A 16,345-nucleotide genomic window follows, 5' to 3' on the forward strand; every position below is an offset into this window, starting at 1 on the left:
TAAGAAAGTAAATTGAAAGCTGGAAGCTCACCTAATATACGAAGAAGGGAAAGGAATTCCAGAAACAAGTTTATTGTTATCATCTTGGGGAGTATTTGTCATTTGAGGACATTGCCGACTTGGATTATCTTTTTCTTCACTCACAAATGGCCTAGAATTACCTGTCACTATTTTATTAGGTTTGATGGGTCTGTGCATGTGGTATAGTACCAAGAAAACATGACTTTGAAGGTATGCCATCTACTTGGAATTCCCACTTCTACCATTTTCATTCTGTAACCTTGTATAAATCCTTTATCCCATCGTAGATAAAGTTGTCAACTTGACACACCTGGGAAGAGGGAACCCCAGTAAAGGAACTGCCTCCAGCAGACTGACCCATGGGTATGTCTGTGTGGCATTTTCTAGATTGGCAGTTGGTGAAGGAGGGCCCAGACCACAGTGGGCAGTACTATTCTTACGAAGGTGGGCCTGAGCTGTATCAGAAAGGTAGCTAGGCACACCAGAGAAAGACAGAGAGTAAGCGGCATCTCTCACCTATCTTTGCTTCAGTTCTTGCCTCAAGCCCCTGGCCTGACTTTGTTGGATGAACTGTAACCTGTAAGTCAAATAGGCCCTTTCTTCTCCAAGTCGCTTTAGGTCAGTATTTTCTCACAGCAACAGAAAGAAAACTAGAACATTCTCTTTGAGCTTTGCTCTATTTTTAGGGAAAGAGGACAGCAATTCTAATCTTGTGAAATTATTGTGTGTGTGCATCACTCGGCAAATATACCTTCCGTGGTATGGCAGGATTAGAAATGCAGTGACCTATCTTTAAAATAATTTATTTTAAAAAACACACTCAAAAGATAATTCTATAAAGCGAGTGACTTACAGATGTTCTATTTTGCTGAATTTTTCAAAGGACTATTTATTGCTTGCTTGAGATTCATTTTGTGTCATAAACTGAGTCATAACATCGTGATTTATATTTACCTCCCACCTCCTCAAGTTTCTTTCTGAAGATCTTTACGCTAGAAAGAAATTACGATCTTGGGAAATTAAGCAAGAAACTGAAGTTCTAGGTGAGAAACAAGACCAGGCCCACGGGTATCTCTTTTTAGACACTGCTCCCAGCGGAGGGACAAGAACAAACTTCAACATTAGGGCGGAGGGAGACGCTAGGGGCGGGGCTTAGCAGCCAGGGAGGGCGGGACTAACAATGCTGCGTGGGGCGTGAGCTGCCGGAGGCTGTTCTGGCAGGTTACCATTGGGCAAGACTGAGGATGACGCAATAGCCACGCGCCTAAAGGTTCAGGCAGCCGCTGCCGCCGCGTTTGCGCACGAGGAGCTGGTTGCCGCTGCAGCCGCCTGGAATTGTGGGGGTTGTGTCTGCCCCTCGGCTGCGGCGGAAAGCCGAAGGTAGGGGAGGTGGGGGCACCGGGCCCTGGAGCGGGACGCAGGGCGGACGGTACCGGCCCGGCTTCCTGCCGTTAGCGGCCTCGTCTCTGCCGCGCTCCCCGCACCCTCCCACAGTGTTCCGGGTCCCACCACATCCATCTCAGTGCCTCGCGGGCGAGACGTCTAACTGCGCCCTAGGCTGGCAGCCCCAAAGCTGTGCTCCGTCATTTTCCACTTAGCGACGCAGTGAACCTCTCCTGCGCCAGAAGAGGGGGCAGTGGCTTTGGACTGCACATCTGTTTTGAGTTTCCATTTTTAGTCTCCCCTTTCGGCCTCAGTTTTTCCACATCTGTCCAAAGAAGTGAGTGAATTACGTGTTGCTCCCAGAGATACATCCAGAGTTGACATTGTGGTAAACTGGTCGGCAACCTCCCTAGTCTCTTGACATGAAATCGTCTCCAACTCCCTTATTATATCTCTCCTTTTGCGTGTTTTCCTTTGCACTGGTAGATGTAAAACTTGCCTTTAACGTACAGGTTATAAGGTTGTGGATTTGGTTGTGATTTCAAATTAGTTTGTGCTTAATTTTTAGGCTTCTCCCAGGAACTTTAGATTAAGTAGTGTGTGGGCACCTGCTCACATCTCAGGTGTTTCCATTCAGGTGATCCTTTTGATGGGTAAGGACTGGATTACAGAAATTTCCAACAAGTGAGAAGCCAGTAGGAACTGCTTTGCACTAATAGATGCCTTTATATATTGACGAGGGCTGGAGATTTGCTCAGTTGATGAAGCCCTGGATTCGATTTCAACCATCGCATAAACCAGATTATATATATATATATATATATATATATATATATATATATATATATGTAATATATATTATATATATATATACGCTATAGTGTGTGCTTATAATCCCAGCACTAAGGAGAAGCATCAGAAGTTTCAGTGTCATCCTTAGCTACGCAGAATTCCAGCTCGGCCTGGAAGACTTGAGTCCCTTTACGTATCTAATCTCTCTGACCCATATGTAAGATCAGTTTCTAAATGCATTTATAAAGCTTGCCTTACATTCAAATCCAGCTGGCTCTCCCATCTCAAACAAAACACAACTGCAGACTGCTTTGCGGGAATGATTAGATTATCCCGCGATAGGTAGACGAAGAAAATGAATCCTCCGTGTTTTGCAGGAGAAGAAACTGATACCTTTCCAAATACTAGCAATAATTGTTTTGGGAGTGTGAGAGATTGTGAGTGTGTACAAGCCTTTTTAGCTTTACATTTAAAAAAGTTTTTCTTTCTGATGTATGGACAGATTTAGGGATTAGATAAAATTTTAATGGTAACCATAATGTAATATTAGGATTGCTATTTGTGTAATATGGGTCAGAAATTGGTCAGCGTTTTCCACTGGGACTTGGCTCTTGGATACTTAAGATGTTGCTGCCATACCAGATTTATCATAACCTTTCACTCAGGTAGTAAATTCAGTCTGTGTATTAATGCATGTGTTGTTTAAGTGAAACCGGCAATAGAAAAGACTGCATATTTTGCTGATAATGGGAGTGGAGAATGTGTTAGTAGGCACATGACAGCTCAGAAATAAAAATTGCATGGTATTTGATGTTGTTTTCTTCCTCTTTCCTGTTGTTTTTTTTTTGAAGGCTGTTTCATCTCTACTGAGGCCAACTTTGAGCCCCAGTTTGTCTCATGACAGGGAAAAGGGCCAATTAAGTGAAACTGAAAAATAACAAAATGGATTTCGAAATAACAAACATACTAGAGCCTCCAATTTCCCTCTCCTGTTCTCCTTTCAGTGGTGTGTGTAGGTGTTGCCTTGGGGGCTGGAGGTGGGCATCATCTGAGTGATATGGCTACTGTCCAAAGCAGCTTTGAAAAATCTATACCCAGAAATAATTTTTGGAGATTAGTCTCATTAACATCTGACACTCTTTCTTTCTAAAAACTCTTAAGTGGCACATGGCTATAAAACCTTGACACTGACTTGTTTTCAGATGAATTATTATTATTGTTGTTGTTGTTTTGTTTGAGAAGGATCTCATTTGTAGCCTTGACTGTCCTGAAACTCAATATATAGACCAGGTTGGCTCAAACTCAGAGATCCTCTTGAGTGCTGGGACTAAAGGTGTGCACCACCACCTGCCTCCACTTTCTCTATCCTAAATAAAACTTATGGAGGCTGTCTTCTAGTCCTTGAGAAAGTCTTTCTTCAGAGAACCAATTTAAATGTTCTATTTTGGTTTTGTTTTTTAAAAATTACACTGTCTCCTTTGTAGCCTAGGCTAGCCCTAAACTTGCTTTGTAGCCCAGGTTGGCCTCAAACTTGTGACCTTTCTGCTTCATCATACCCAATGGGCGAATGAGGTGGTTTTTGTTTTGTTTTTTTGAGATAGACATAATGGGTTTTTGAGTGTGGTAAAGAGGAGTTTTAAATTTTACCAGTTATTGGCCATATGACCATGGACAGTTTTTCACTGCTTAAGATGGAAATATTATTTAAAAGGATGGTTATGTGAAGTGATGTACATGCCAACCAATGCAAGGGAAGTTTTTTGGGCTTGCTTTTTTTTTTTTTTTTTTTTTTAAATACCAGAGCTCAAACCTTATGACCTTGGTAGACACACTCTACAACTGAATCACATCCTACTTTGAACATTTGCTGTTAATGAGAAAATTTAGAGCATAGATATCTATAAAGGGAAGCTGTACCTTTTCCCCAGCTAGGTAGATCTTTTTGATTCTTTCTCATGTTTGTATATTTATACACTGACTATCCTACTTGGAACTGTTATGGAACCATCTGCTAACCCTTGACTCAGCCTCTCTACAGAGAGCCAGTCTGAACACTTTTTTAAGTTGTTTGAGGTCAGGGTTTCTCCGTAGCTTTTGGTTCCTGTCCTGGAACTAGCTCTTGTAGACCAGGCTGGCCTTGAACTCACAGAGATCCACCTGCCTCTGCCTCCTGAGTGCTGGGATTAAAGGTGTGTGCCACCACTGCCCTGCTAAATCTGAATTTTACAATGGTTGTCCCTTGGTTGTAGGATCCTGAGAATTTTGATAGGGGCCCCCGCTAGTGTTTCTTCATGCTCTGTAGCACAGATATTTCTAGTTTCTAGATTGGGTGTCAATTTGGAGACCCATCCTTGTGGTGTTGACCTTTTTCTATTTCTAGCAGGGATGAATACTTGATCCTTCAAGCTGTAGTCCTTATAGTAGACAGCTTCATATTTTAATTACATGTGGTCTGAAGAGGAAATAGTCTGCCCTCTTTTTTTAATTTCATATATGGATTTTACTCGTATAGCCTCTTATTCAGATGATGGGCCCTCCTAGTTCATGCCGTCCACAATAATAGTTTATCTTTGGGACAAAAGGCTTATAAGAGACTCAGGTTGCTGAGGTACATGAATTCTTGGCTTCTGAGGAGTCTCGACACTGTCACTTGTGCAGACTTGTTCCTGGAGTTAGGAGACTCCAGTGGAGAGGGAACCACCTTCAGGTTCCAGCAGCCGCCGGTAGTTTCATTTCTGGTGCGTGATAAGCTGCCCTGCAAGAGAAGCTTCTGGGAGAAAGGTTCATTTTGGCTCACAGTTTTGAGTTACAGTCCTCCATTTGAGGAAGTTGAGACAGAAAATTGAAGTCACTAGTCACATATCCACAGTCCAGAGCAGAGAGAAATGAATGCCTTCTTGCTTACTTGCTCAGCTCACTCTTCACTGTTCATGGTCCAGCCCGTGGAATGAGTGTTGTCTGTAGGAGGCACAGAGATCTTTGTGTTCACAGATAGGCACTAGGGGATAGCTTGCTGACCTTTACTCTTATCAGTGTGGCTAGATACTTTTTGGACACCAGATCCTCCCTCAGACTCTTGTTGTAAATTTGTTTTCCCCCATTCAGTCTACAGAAACTACCTTCGTGGACTTTACGAAGAGTTTCAATATAGTCACATCTGATACATATTTAGCTGACCTTGTTCTTCAGAGAGATCTATATATGCTTTGTTGTGAATGCAGGATTGAGTTAATTATCACCAGAATACATTTTTCATTAAATTCTGCTGTGCTTAAATACACCTAAAATAAAACTATCTGGGGCCGGACTCCAGAAGTTTAACCCCAGCCACTGAGTTGTGTTGAATCAAACTGCCTTCTTGCCTTCTGGGGATTGTCACTCTGCCGTCTGGAGGTCATAGAGAATGTGAGTTGTCCACATTCAGAGTGAGTCTTGCCATGTCAGTTAACCCAATTAAGAAAATTCCTCCTGGACCTGGAGAGATAGCTCAGTGGTTAAGAGTGGTTGCTGCTCTTGCTTAGAACCTGAGTTTGATTCTCTCAATCAGTTATGGTGTCTCACAGCTGCCTGTAACTCCAGTTCCAGGGAGATCCTATGTCTCTGCTACTCAGATGCATATACCTACACATACCCGCACAATTAGAAATAATAAACATAGAGGTTGGAGAGACAGTTTAGCAATTAAGAGCACTGACTGTTCTTCCAGAGGTCCTAGGTTCAATTCCCAGCACACTTGGTGGCTCACAACCATCTGTAACTCTATTTCCAAAGGATCTTATCCCTCTTCTGATTTTGGAGAGCACCAGTCAAGCGCATTCATATATATTATATATATATATATATTATATATATATAATATATATATATATTATATATATATATACAAAACACTCATACACATAGAATTTAAAAAAAATAACCTTTAAAGAAAGAACAAAATTCCTTCCCATTCATGCTCACAGGCCAACCTGGTATGTGCTGCCCCATGGTGATTCCAGTTTGTGCCAAGCTGACAAAACTATGACATACACAACTCATAGACAAGGGTATGATTATGTTGACTGTCCATCTTCCCTGAGCCACCTATATTGCCCTTTGCTTTGTTATTGAGAAGGAAATAGTAGTCAATAGTATTTTGTGTCAAGGCTTTAAAGGCGAGGGACAGGGAGCTCTGAGCTTCGGGCTGTGCAGTGGAAACTGCCAGTCTTAGGGATACGGCTGAAGGGCTATGTCTTTCATGTCGGCATCACTCTTTTGTGAGCTATGAATGCCTTCACTCATCTCTCCCCAAAGAAAAGAGTAACCACTCCAGTTTTCTCAGGGTAGATGTGGAAGAAGCTTCTTTCAGGGCCCAAGCCAGGAAAGCCCAGGGCAGATGGAAACAGTTGCTCATCCTCCCCATGACCAGTACACAAACTCAATACCATGTCCGTATGCAACTAAGCCCACCATTTTGGGTTCATCAAGTGTTTCTCAACCTTTTATATGTGTGAGTGCTTCGCCTGCATGTATGTATTATGAACTGCTTGTGTGCCTGGTGTTGGCATGCAAAGTCAAAAGAAGCCATCTCTCTGGTTCCCACATGAATTTTAATACCATAGATATTTGGTATATTTGTTTGTGTTGTGGCATTTTGTATGACCACAAATCATTGTGCTGTTTAAGATTTCTCTGAAACCGAAAGCTAGTCACAATTTAATGTTTTTCTAAGAGTTGCTGGGGACATTTTTTCTTCAGAGCAATAGAAACCCTAATTAAGACAGTAGATCTAATAATTTTTACTAAGGGAGCAGCAAGGGGTGGGAGCACATGTTCAGTTACATCTACATGGGAGGCTTGCTTTGAGCTATAGACAAGCTTGGGCAGATAGCAAGACCCTGTTTTTAGAAAAAGCTTGTTGTAGTCAGGAATTAAAGCCAGCTTACACTTTTCTCTTCCCTTGTTGATTGTACTGTGTACTTGCCCTGCTATGGGTTAGCAGTCATCAACAGGATAGTCAACCATCCAATTCACTTTTCTCAAGGCCTTTTCGTGTGTCAGGCCCTGCGGAACATATTGGGAGACATTAAAGTGAAGAATTCCAGATGCTAAGGCGCTCACTGTGATTTTCAAAGACGAGGTTGTTTTATGACTAATGCCTTATTCATCCTTTACTGTTTTGGGGTCTCAGTCTGCCCTCTCCTCCTCCCTATCCCGTCCCATCCCTCTACTCCCTCCTTTCTCCCCCTTTCTCTTTTGAGACAGGGCCTCACTATGCTGCCTTAGCTGGCCTGGAATTCTCTATGTAGACCAAACTGGCTTGGCAGTCTCAGAGATCCACTTGCCTCTGCCTCCAGTGCTGGGCTGTTTTTATTTTGTTTTGTTTTTAATGAGATGACTATCTGTAGCTAAGGGCAATCATGGAAATGGAGTTAGCTTCTTGGCATTTTGGAGGGTCAAAGCTGTGAATTTACCCTACTGGTAAACTTGACAATCTGCTTGTAATTCTTGAGTTTATAGTCTGGAGGTTGTAACCAAAAGAGTATAGGGGCTTGATGAACTCCAGCTTTTTATTTTTTAAAAATTATGTATATGAGTGTTTTATTTGCATGAATGTGTACCACATGTATGTCTGGTGCCCGAGGCAGCCAGAAGAGGTTGCTGGGTACCCTGGGACTGGAGTTATAGTTATGAGCTACCATATGGGTGTTGGGAATTGAACCTGGGCCTTCTTAAAGAACAGCAAGTGTTCTTAACTGCTAAGCCATCTTTCCCAACCTTGACTTTAACATTTAGATGTTTATAAAATAGACATTTATGTTTTACTTATGAATGTTCTTGGTATTTCAAAACAGAAACTGTTCTTTTTAAAGTTGATGGTGACTGTTGCCTTAAAGATGGACAAGCCGGGCAGTGATGGTGCACATCTTTAATCTCAGCATTTGGGAGGCAGAGGCAGGCAGACTCTGTGAGTTTGACTGGGATTAAAGCGTGCATCACCAACCCCTGGCGGCATAATTTTATAATCTCAGCACTTGGACTCTGAAGTGGGGGAGAATCATGAGCTGCAGGTCAGCCTGGAACCTTGTTTCCAAACTTCAGAACAATGAAAGCAGGTTCTTAAAGTCCTTATGCTAGTAAGAGAGTTAAAAAAGAAAAGAAATGACAGTAGAGGAGGAGGCGGGAGAGATAATTCTGCCTGGGCTCCTCCAAAGAGACTACAGTTGCCTATGTTCTTATTGTCTGTATCCTAAACTTTAGACTTCCGAGGTGTTTTGATTTGCCGTCTGCTCTGCTGGTGCTCTGAGGGCCGTCTGCCTTCCCAGACTGAACATTGGAACCTCTGGGTAGTTACTGTCTGGTGTTTAGCCCAGGTTACATTTCATGTCTACAGGGAAATGGGGAGGGGCATGCTTCTGAGGTCTGCTCTCTGGCCAGGAAGCTCACCAAGGAGCGTCTTTGTTATGTCTTTTACTTGTCAAGTCTCATCATCACTGACAAAAGCAGTAGTACAGTTGGTGACCCGATCTTCACTTGTCGCTCGTCCTCTTCTCTCCCGAGTCATTTGCCCCTTCTGTTTCGTATGTTCAAGAGTTCTAGACCCTGAAGGAAGAACCTGACATGCACCTAAAGGTGTGGTGAGGACTTTAAAGTGGGCATTTCATTTTGTAGTTGAAAATGACCTTGAGCTTTTCAAAGCTTTTTTGATTCCCCTGCCTCTATCTCTAAAGTATTGGGATTTTCAGTACTGGGATTTTCAGGTGTGTCACAGTGGCTTCTGTGCTGGGATCAAACCCAGGGCTTTGAGTGTCTGGGCAAATATTCTACCAACTGAGCTACATTGTAGTCCTTATGTTTCTGTGTGTTTGTTTTTGGGGGTCAACAGTCAGGCGATACTTCTCTAGTTCTTTATTGCCCAATGCATCAATTTTGCAATTGATGGACTCTTCTTTTATTGATGACAAACTAAGCCCCAGGGGAATTAGATGAGCCATATACCTTTTAAAAAGCCACTTGCATTTGTGGGACTCTCTTGCTATTGAGAGCCAGGATACAAGCTAGGGGCCAACAAAGGGTGGCCAAAGAAATTAGTAGGGCTATTGAGAGCCATGTAAAGAGGCAAGATGCTTTTGTGGTTAAAATCTTTGGGGACAGGAAAAAAATCTGCGAGGAAGAGAAAGACCCGATTTTCCTTTTCCCAGACATGCCTCACCTATTATTGCTGTTGAGGAGTTCCTGATTATGCTAACTTGTTTTCTACTCACGTGGAAGTGTTTTCCTTCTTGAGTTTACCTCAGAGGAAATAAGATGTGAAGTCTTTCTCTGTATTAGAAATAATACTCTGGCCAGACTGGCCTGGGAACCTAAGCAAATCTTATATACTTCTCTAAAACAGAAAGGAAGGAAGGAAAGAAATAAAGAAAGAATGAATGAATGTATATCGGAACAGTTTAAAAACACAGGCTTTCTTGGGCCTGTGGTGTTAGGCTATTTACTAGCTACCAGGTTTAAGTTATTTTCTATAATCCTTAGTTTTGAGTCTATAGGAAGGGAATAACAGGACCTCCTTTTGTGGCTGTGTGCCCTGCTGTCTGTAGTCAATACGATGGAGGAGTCACTGGGCCCAGGCTGGCTGATCCAGAGCCTGTGTGGAGGACCTCGACAGTGTATTCGTCTTGCTTTCTCATCTGCAGCCAGTCACAGCTTCCCTTTGCTTTCTGCGCTCATTTCTGGCCCTTGGTACAAGGCTAGGAAGGCATAGTAGTTTTGTGTTGAAGTCGACTGTTCTTTTTAAGATTAGTAGCTCATCTGGGTCTGGTGGCATGTACCTTTAATCCCAGTACTCAACCGGCAGAGGATAATGGATCTCTGAGTTTGAGGCCAAGGCCAACCTGGTCTACATAAGTTAGTTCCAGGATAGCAAGGACTCCATAGAGAGATGCTACCTCAATATTCTCTCCCCCCAAAGAAATATTTATAGCTGAATTGGTGTGCTGTCATATGCTTGTAATCCTAGCACTGGGTAGGTGAAATGGGAGAATCAAAAATCTAGGGACTTCTTCTGCATAGTGAATTTGGGGCTATCTTGGGCTACATGAGGCACTGTTTTATAAAGACAACATATCAGGTTGGTTAGCTCAGTTGTTTAGAGTATGTTGCCTAAAACCAAAGCAAACAAGTTTTTTTTTTTTTTTTAATTTTATTGATTTTTATTGAGCTCTACATTTTTCTCTGCTCCTCTCCCTGCCTCTCCCCTCCCCTTCAACCCTCTCCCATGGTCCCCATGCTCCCAATTTTCTCAGGAAATCTTGTCTTTTTCTATTTCCCATGTAGATTAGATCTATGTATGTCTCTCTTAGGGTCCTCATTCAAATAAAAGTCTTTATAACTGATAGAATGGGAGTAGATAAAATGACCCCAAAGCCATTTTTACTATACTAATCTCAAACCATATATTTTTTTAAATTGAGCATTGTAATGATAGCCTATGCCTTATTCTTCTGAATGAAATAGGGTGAAACCTCATTATTCTGTGGGAAGCAAATCTGATTTGATTTAAAAAAATGGAATTAGAGAATTTTCAAGAAAATGCCATTGTTTCAAATTTCTTGGCAAACCTCTGTGTTTTCTTTCTTACCTCATCTTATTGCTCTGTTTCCTATTACTGTGCTTCTCAGTCATTACAGAAGCCATGTATTTCTTGCTTCTGATTTGCTGCTGCAGGTCTTCCTATATGCAGTGCTGAGCAGCACACACCTAGACCTGGATGCCTTCCATGACACCCACTGCTGTAAAGTTGTCTGGTGTTCCACGCCTATGGCTGATTTCCCTGTCTCACCATTTGAATTATACTCTAAGCTGTCACTGGTCCCCTCTGCTCCTGATAAACTGGTCTATGTGGTACATTGAGCATGCTGTATGCTTGCGTCCCTGCCCAGTTTTTTTGCCAGAGTATTGTGGATGCCCTGCTTTATGCTGCAGAGCTGCCTTTGGTGAGCCCTATTAACTCCTCATCTGTATCCCATAGCAACACCTTGGTAATTGAATCCAGCACTCCTTATTCTGCTTAGTTACTTGTTCCTTATTGTATGAGCTACTCAAGGACGTGGGCTTTACTTTTATTTTGTGTCTCCTAGCATGATGCTGAGTACATTATAGACACCATGAATGCTGTTGAATTAATACATGAAAACCTGAGAACTGATCACTTTTGAAATTCCATTTCCTTAATGCCCAGCTACAGTGAGTTCATCATGCTTTATTCTATTCTTAAGCCCTTCAAATCCAATGCTGGCTGATGGCTGATTTCTTAGAAGAATATGTCTTGAGCTTTTTTTATTTTTCTTTTTGAGATAGGGTTTCTTTATGTAACAACCCTGCCACCCTGAAACTCACTCTGTAGACTAGGCTGACTTCGAACTCAGAGATTCACTGTCATTGCCTCCCAAGTGCTGGGATCAAAAGCAAATGCCAGGATGTCTACCCAGCTCATCTCTTATGCTTTTTTGTTTGTTTGTTTTGGTTTGGTTTGGCTTGGTTTTTTGAGACAGGGTTTCTCTGTAGCTTTGGAACCTGTCCTGGAACTAACTCTTGTAGACCAGGCTGGCCTTGAACTCACAGAGATCTGCCTGCCTCTGCCTCCCGAGTGCTGGGATTAAAGGTGCGCACCACCACAGCCCGGCTCAGATTGGAGTGTTTAAGTGGTACATGATGGAAGCTGCTTGGTAACTTGTCATCATCTTGGGTGAGTGTGGTTCTCATGACCTCTTCATCTCTTACTACAAGAAAAGCTAGAAATAGACATTTTTTTTTTTTTGTACAGTCTCTAGGGATTACCAAAGCCCTTCTTTGTCTGTTTTTCCTATAGGCTACCTATTCCTGATCTTTGGGTAGAGACTAGAATTTATATATTTAGATTTCCCATAGCAGAATAAAAAGAGTAGAGGACATGACCTGGATGCTTTGGAGGGAGTTTTGGTGAAAGCCTGGCTCTGGTTGAGTGTTCTAATTTTTTATAGATAGTAACTTAGTCTCTTGGGCTGGTCTTGTAGAACATCACTCGGGTTCTGTGCTCCACTCACCCTTGTATTCTGATTTTACTGGGTTATGAAAAGCAACTTAAAATATTAAATATTAAACCATGTGTTTATGTTTGTCCCCTGTGTATGATATGTGCACATGAGTGCAGGTGCCCTCAGAGGCCAGAGGCATCTGATCTGTTCGATCTGGAGTTACAGGCAGCTTTAAGTTGTTTGATGTAGGTGCTGGGAACCTAACTCAGGTCCTTTGCAAATGCAATAGTCCTCTAACCACTGAGCCATCTCTCCAGCCCCCAAAGCAAGTTTTGAAAGATGGTGTCTCTGAGATGTCTGTAAGTTTTGCTTTTTTGCCAGCCTCTGCTAAGGTGCATTTGACAGTTTTTGGACTGTCGTGGTCAGGCTGGTGTAGTGTAAGGTCCTGGGAACACTCTGCGAAGAGCCCTGCATGAGCAAACACATGAAGGAAGCACAGTGTGTGAAATGATGGCCTAAATGTGGCCAGCTAAAGGGCAGAGCAATGTGCTACCCACTGGAGTTGTACCTCCATTTTAGTCAGGCCTAAAATATGGTTAATATTTTATTATTTTCAAATTTTACTGTTTATGAAGGCCTTTCAAACACGTTATTTTTAAAAAAGACTTACAAATGTGCTATTTTATCTGATCCTTAGAGTGTCTTTATTTTATTAAATTAAAAAAATAGGGTTTGTAGAGACTTTGAGGACCACAGATAGTCAGGCGCCCTTACCTCGTATCTGCATCCTTCTTTTCACTCTGGGGTCGCTCATCTTATTTTTCTGTGTTCCCAGAGCTGTTTCAGCTGTGGCAGGAATAGAACCATTACATTATATTTCTGCTTTTATTTCAAGCCTTCCTAATTCAGTTCATTGGGCACTGGGGAGGAAGGGGTTAAGGAGTCCAGTCCTTTATTCTCAGGTGAGGTGAGACTAAGGCTCTGCTGCAGTAGTGTCTTTTAGGGGAGCTGGGACTGACAGCCTGGTTTCCTATTCTTTGCTGTGACTTATTGCTGCTATTAGGGAGAGAGCTTTGTTTCTAGGTTACAAATCTTTTTAGCAAAGAAGTAAGTAGAACTAGAATTGGAAGGACTCATGTAGTCCTTGGAAATGCTGATTTAATGCTCCACAACCCAGAGAGAGTAAACATTGTAAAGTGTGCAAGATGGGTTTGGATTAATATCCTGACAACATATGGCTCAGCATGTAGGACATTCCTTGGGGACCCTCCTCTCCATATACAGCTTTCCTTTGCTGGATGGCCTCTTCCCGTAGGTCCCTCCAGCAGCTGTTGTACACCTGGGTGAGTCATCAGCTTCCTAAACTTCAAAAACAAACCCAAGTTTAGATGATGGAAGTTCTTTTACAGAAGGCAAAATCACCACCCTCAGAGTTTTAGCCACCCTTTGCTGCCCTTGAATTTGTGCAGGGTATTTACATCCATCAGAAACACTGGGTTATCTTTACCGATGTTCTCTTGAGAAATATACGGTATAAATCACCCTGCTCTTGATAACTCTACCACTTCTGAGGTCAAGTGTGTGAAGGTCTCTGGAAACTGGGGATACATGAGCACCATGGTGGAAGACTCATTTGTTTCTGGGGCCCAAGTAGGAATCCTTGCCAAGTAACCTCTGCTTGTTCTACTTGAGTCAGGATTTAAAGCTTTCAAAGACATGCTGTGCATTGCTGACATAGCTGGGAGTTGGGGAGGCTCCTGTTGGGGCTTGTAGAGGTCATTCTCTGTGTGTTTGCGTGCCAGTACATGTGTGTTAAGGTGCGTGTACATGTGGATGCCAGGGGTTAACCTCAGCTGTTATCAGAAGCTATTCCCTCCCCCCCCCTTTTTTTTTGAGACAGGGCTCTTTTTTTGTATAGCCCTAGCTGTCTTGGACCAGGCTGGCCTTGACCGCTGAGATTAAAGGCGTGCCAACCCTCCCCCCCTCCCCCAGCACCTACTACCCCACGACGACCTTGTTTTTTTTTTTTTTTTTTTTTTTTTTAGAATCAGGGTATTTCACTGGGATCCGGGCTTGCTGCTTAGCTTAGACTGGCGCTATCCTTGCCTCCTCCCCCCCCCCCGTTCTGGGATTAAGTGCACAGTGTGGCCTCGCTTTTTGTGTGGGTACTTGGGATTAAATTGAGGTCTTCGTGTGCAGGAGGCACTTTAGAACTAAACTATCTCCCCAGTCCTCAGCTTCTCCTCAGTTGTGAGGTGAGGCCATGCTGTGCCCGTGTTGTGTAGAGATGTACCCGCTGATAGCTTAGCTGTGGCCTCTGCAGAGGCTGGCCACCCAGAATTTAGTCCCAGAGGGCTTCTGTAAACATTAGGCATAAAAACATATGAAGCAATAGTTCCAGTTAAACTCCAGGAACATGGTTACTAACACTGATTTGTGTGAACGGTAAGAACATTCTTTAAGTAATCAAAGCCAGAACTGCGCAGACTCAGCCAGTGCTTCCTTTTCCGAGGAGGTGCCAAGATGGCTGAAGCGGAGCAGAAGAAGCAAGTCTTAAGTTCACCTACCCCAGCGTGGTCCTGGATCAAGGGCTGGGCATGCCCTGTGAGCCGCTCATGCAGCTGTACAGCACCTGCTGGAAGGCGGCACCTGTGGTGGAGCCAGCACTGAAGTGCCTGAAAAAGGCAAAGAAGGAGGCGCTATCTGTGGAGAAACCCAAGGTGGGAAAGACCCACCTGAAGAACATGATCATTCTGCCTAGGATGGTAGGCAGCGTGGTGGGCGTGTAAAACGGCAAGACCTTAACCAGGTGGAAATCAAAGCAGAGATGACTGGCCACTACCTGGGTGAGTTCTCCATCACCTACAGCCCGTGAGGCATGGATGGCCTGGTATTGGTGCCACTCACTCCTCAAGTAGCTGATGCCAATAAAGACTCACATTAGGGAAAAAAAAATCAAAGTCAGCTTGCCTTTGGAGGAAATCAAGACAAAGAATGGTGGCAAGCTTTTGGGTCATTGGATTGGATGTGCCCAGGTTCAAACCATTTGCTAGCTGGGAGACTTCAAAGGTTGTTTAACCGCTTTGCTCTTACTTCCTCATTTGCACCCCGCTGGAGTTTTCAGGTATATAAATAGTAAGTAGGCACATGATCAATGTATTGTACCATTGGTTCCCCTCTTCCCTTTTTCTCGTCACTCCTCCTCCTTGATCTTCCAGGGTGTGTCTGTCATCTGACCAGTCTGTTAGGACCCCAGCTGTTGTAGATGCCCACTTTTCATCTCCTGTTCTTTGCAAACCATGGTCCTTTTGTTAGTAACAGATTCTGGTTCATCTGAGTCAGTTCCAGCCCAATATCCTTTATAGTTATCATTTAATTTACTGTTATTTGCAAAGCACCCGCTGTGTGTCAAGTTTGTTTGGCTACTAGGTGGTGATAAATAAGACAGATGTGGTCTTTGTCCTCAGCAACAGTTCTGACTCCCTCCTTAGATGGCTTACTTTTGATTAATCTTGCCTATTCTGTGTGGTTGTCTATGAATTTCCTCCTGAGAGGGCAATCTTCTCCTTAGTCTGAGGGGACAGTGCCTCTTTGTGTTACATGGGCTTTGCCTGCTGGCTTGCCTGCTTCCAAGAGATGAAAGCAGTGAGTTGAAGCAAAAGGAAAAAAAAGCCCCCAGGGCCACTACTGCCTCAGCCACACGTGTCCCACGAGCCTGTGGGACACTGTTGGCACTCCTGAATGTCCCTTTTCTCCTTGTACACAAATTATAGTGTTCACTGGTAATTTAAATTCAAATAACCTTCCGCCCCCTCTCCTCCTTTAAAAAAAAAAAAAGCCCTGTGTATTACAGGGTAGAGAACAAAGTGGGCTGAGCCTGGTCTCCTGGTGGGGTTGTTTTCTTAGGTTTTAGCTAGGCTTGCCATAGGTTGCCTTTTCTTTAGTAGGACTGGTGTGTTGTCCAGGCTTGTTCATATTCTGCAGCCATGGAGTCATATCTTTTCCAACCTTGTTCATCATAGATAGTGTCACAGGTAAATTCAGGGGCGTGGGCTGACAGCCTTCCTGGTTTACTGCTTTGCTTTGGGCTCCAGACTCCATACAGCCCCCAGCGGGCCCTCTGTAAAGAAGGCCCTGTGGCCAGGATGCTGATTCTG

The 16,345-nt window shown here is 43.2% G+C and overlaps 1 protein-coding gene across 3 annotated transcripts in view; it reads left to right on the forward strand.

Moving 5' to 3' along the window:
* Positions 1-1,286: 1,286 nt before the first annotated feature.
* Positions 1,287-16,345, forward strand: part of Sil1 (SIL1 nucleotide exchange factor) — a 244,298-nt gene continuing 229,239 nt past the window's right edge. The window contains exon 1 of one of the 3 annotated variants that reach the window (XM_057789291.1): positions 1,287-1,401. The gene's annotated coding sequence lies outside the window, so the exon portion shown is untranslated. Of the gene's footprint in view, positions 1,402-1,550; positions 1,742-16,345 lie in introns of those variants that run through there. The other 2 variants (XM_057789290.1, XM_057789292.1) reach the window with 2 other exon arrangements.

The sequence above is a fragment of the Chionomys nivalis genome, chromosome 14 (assembly GCF_950005125.1).
Source record: "Chionomys nivalis chromosome 14, mChiNiv1.1, whole genome shotgun sequence".
NCBI lineage: Eukaryota > Metazoa > Chordata > Mammalia > Rodentia > Cricetidae > Chionomys > Chionomys nivalis.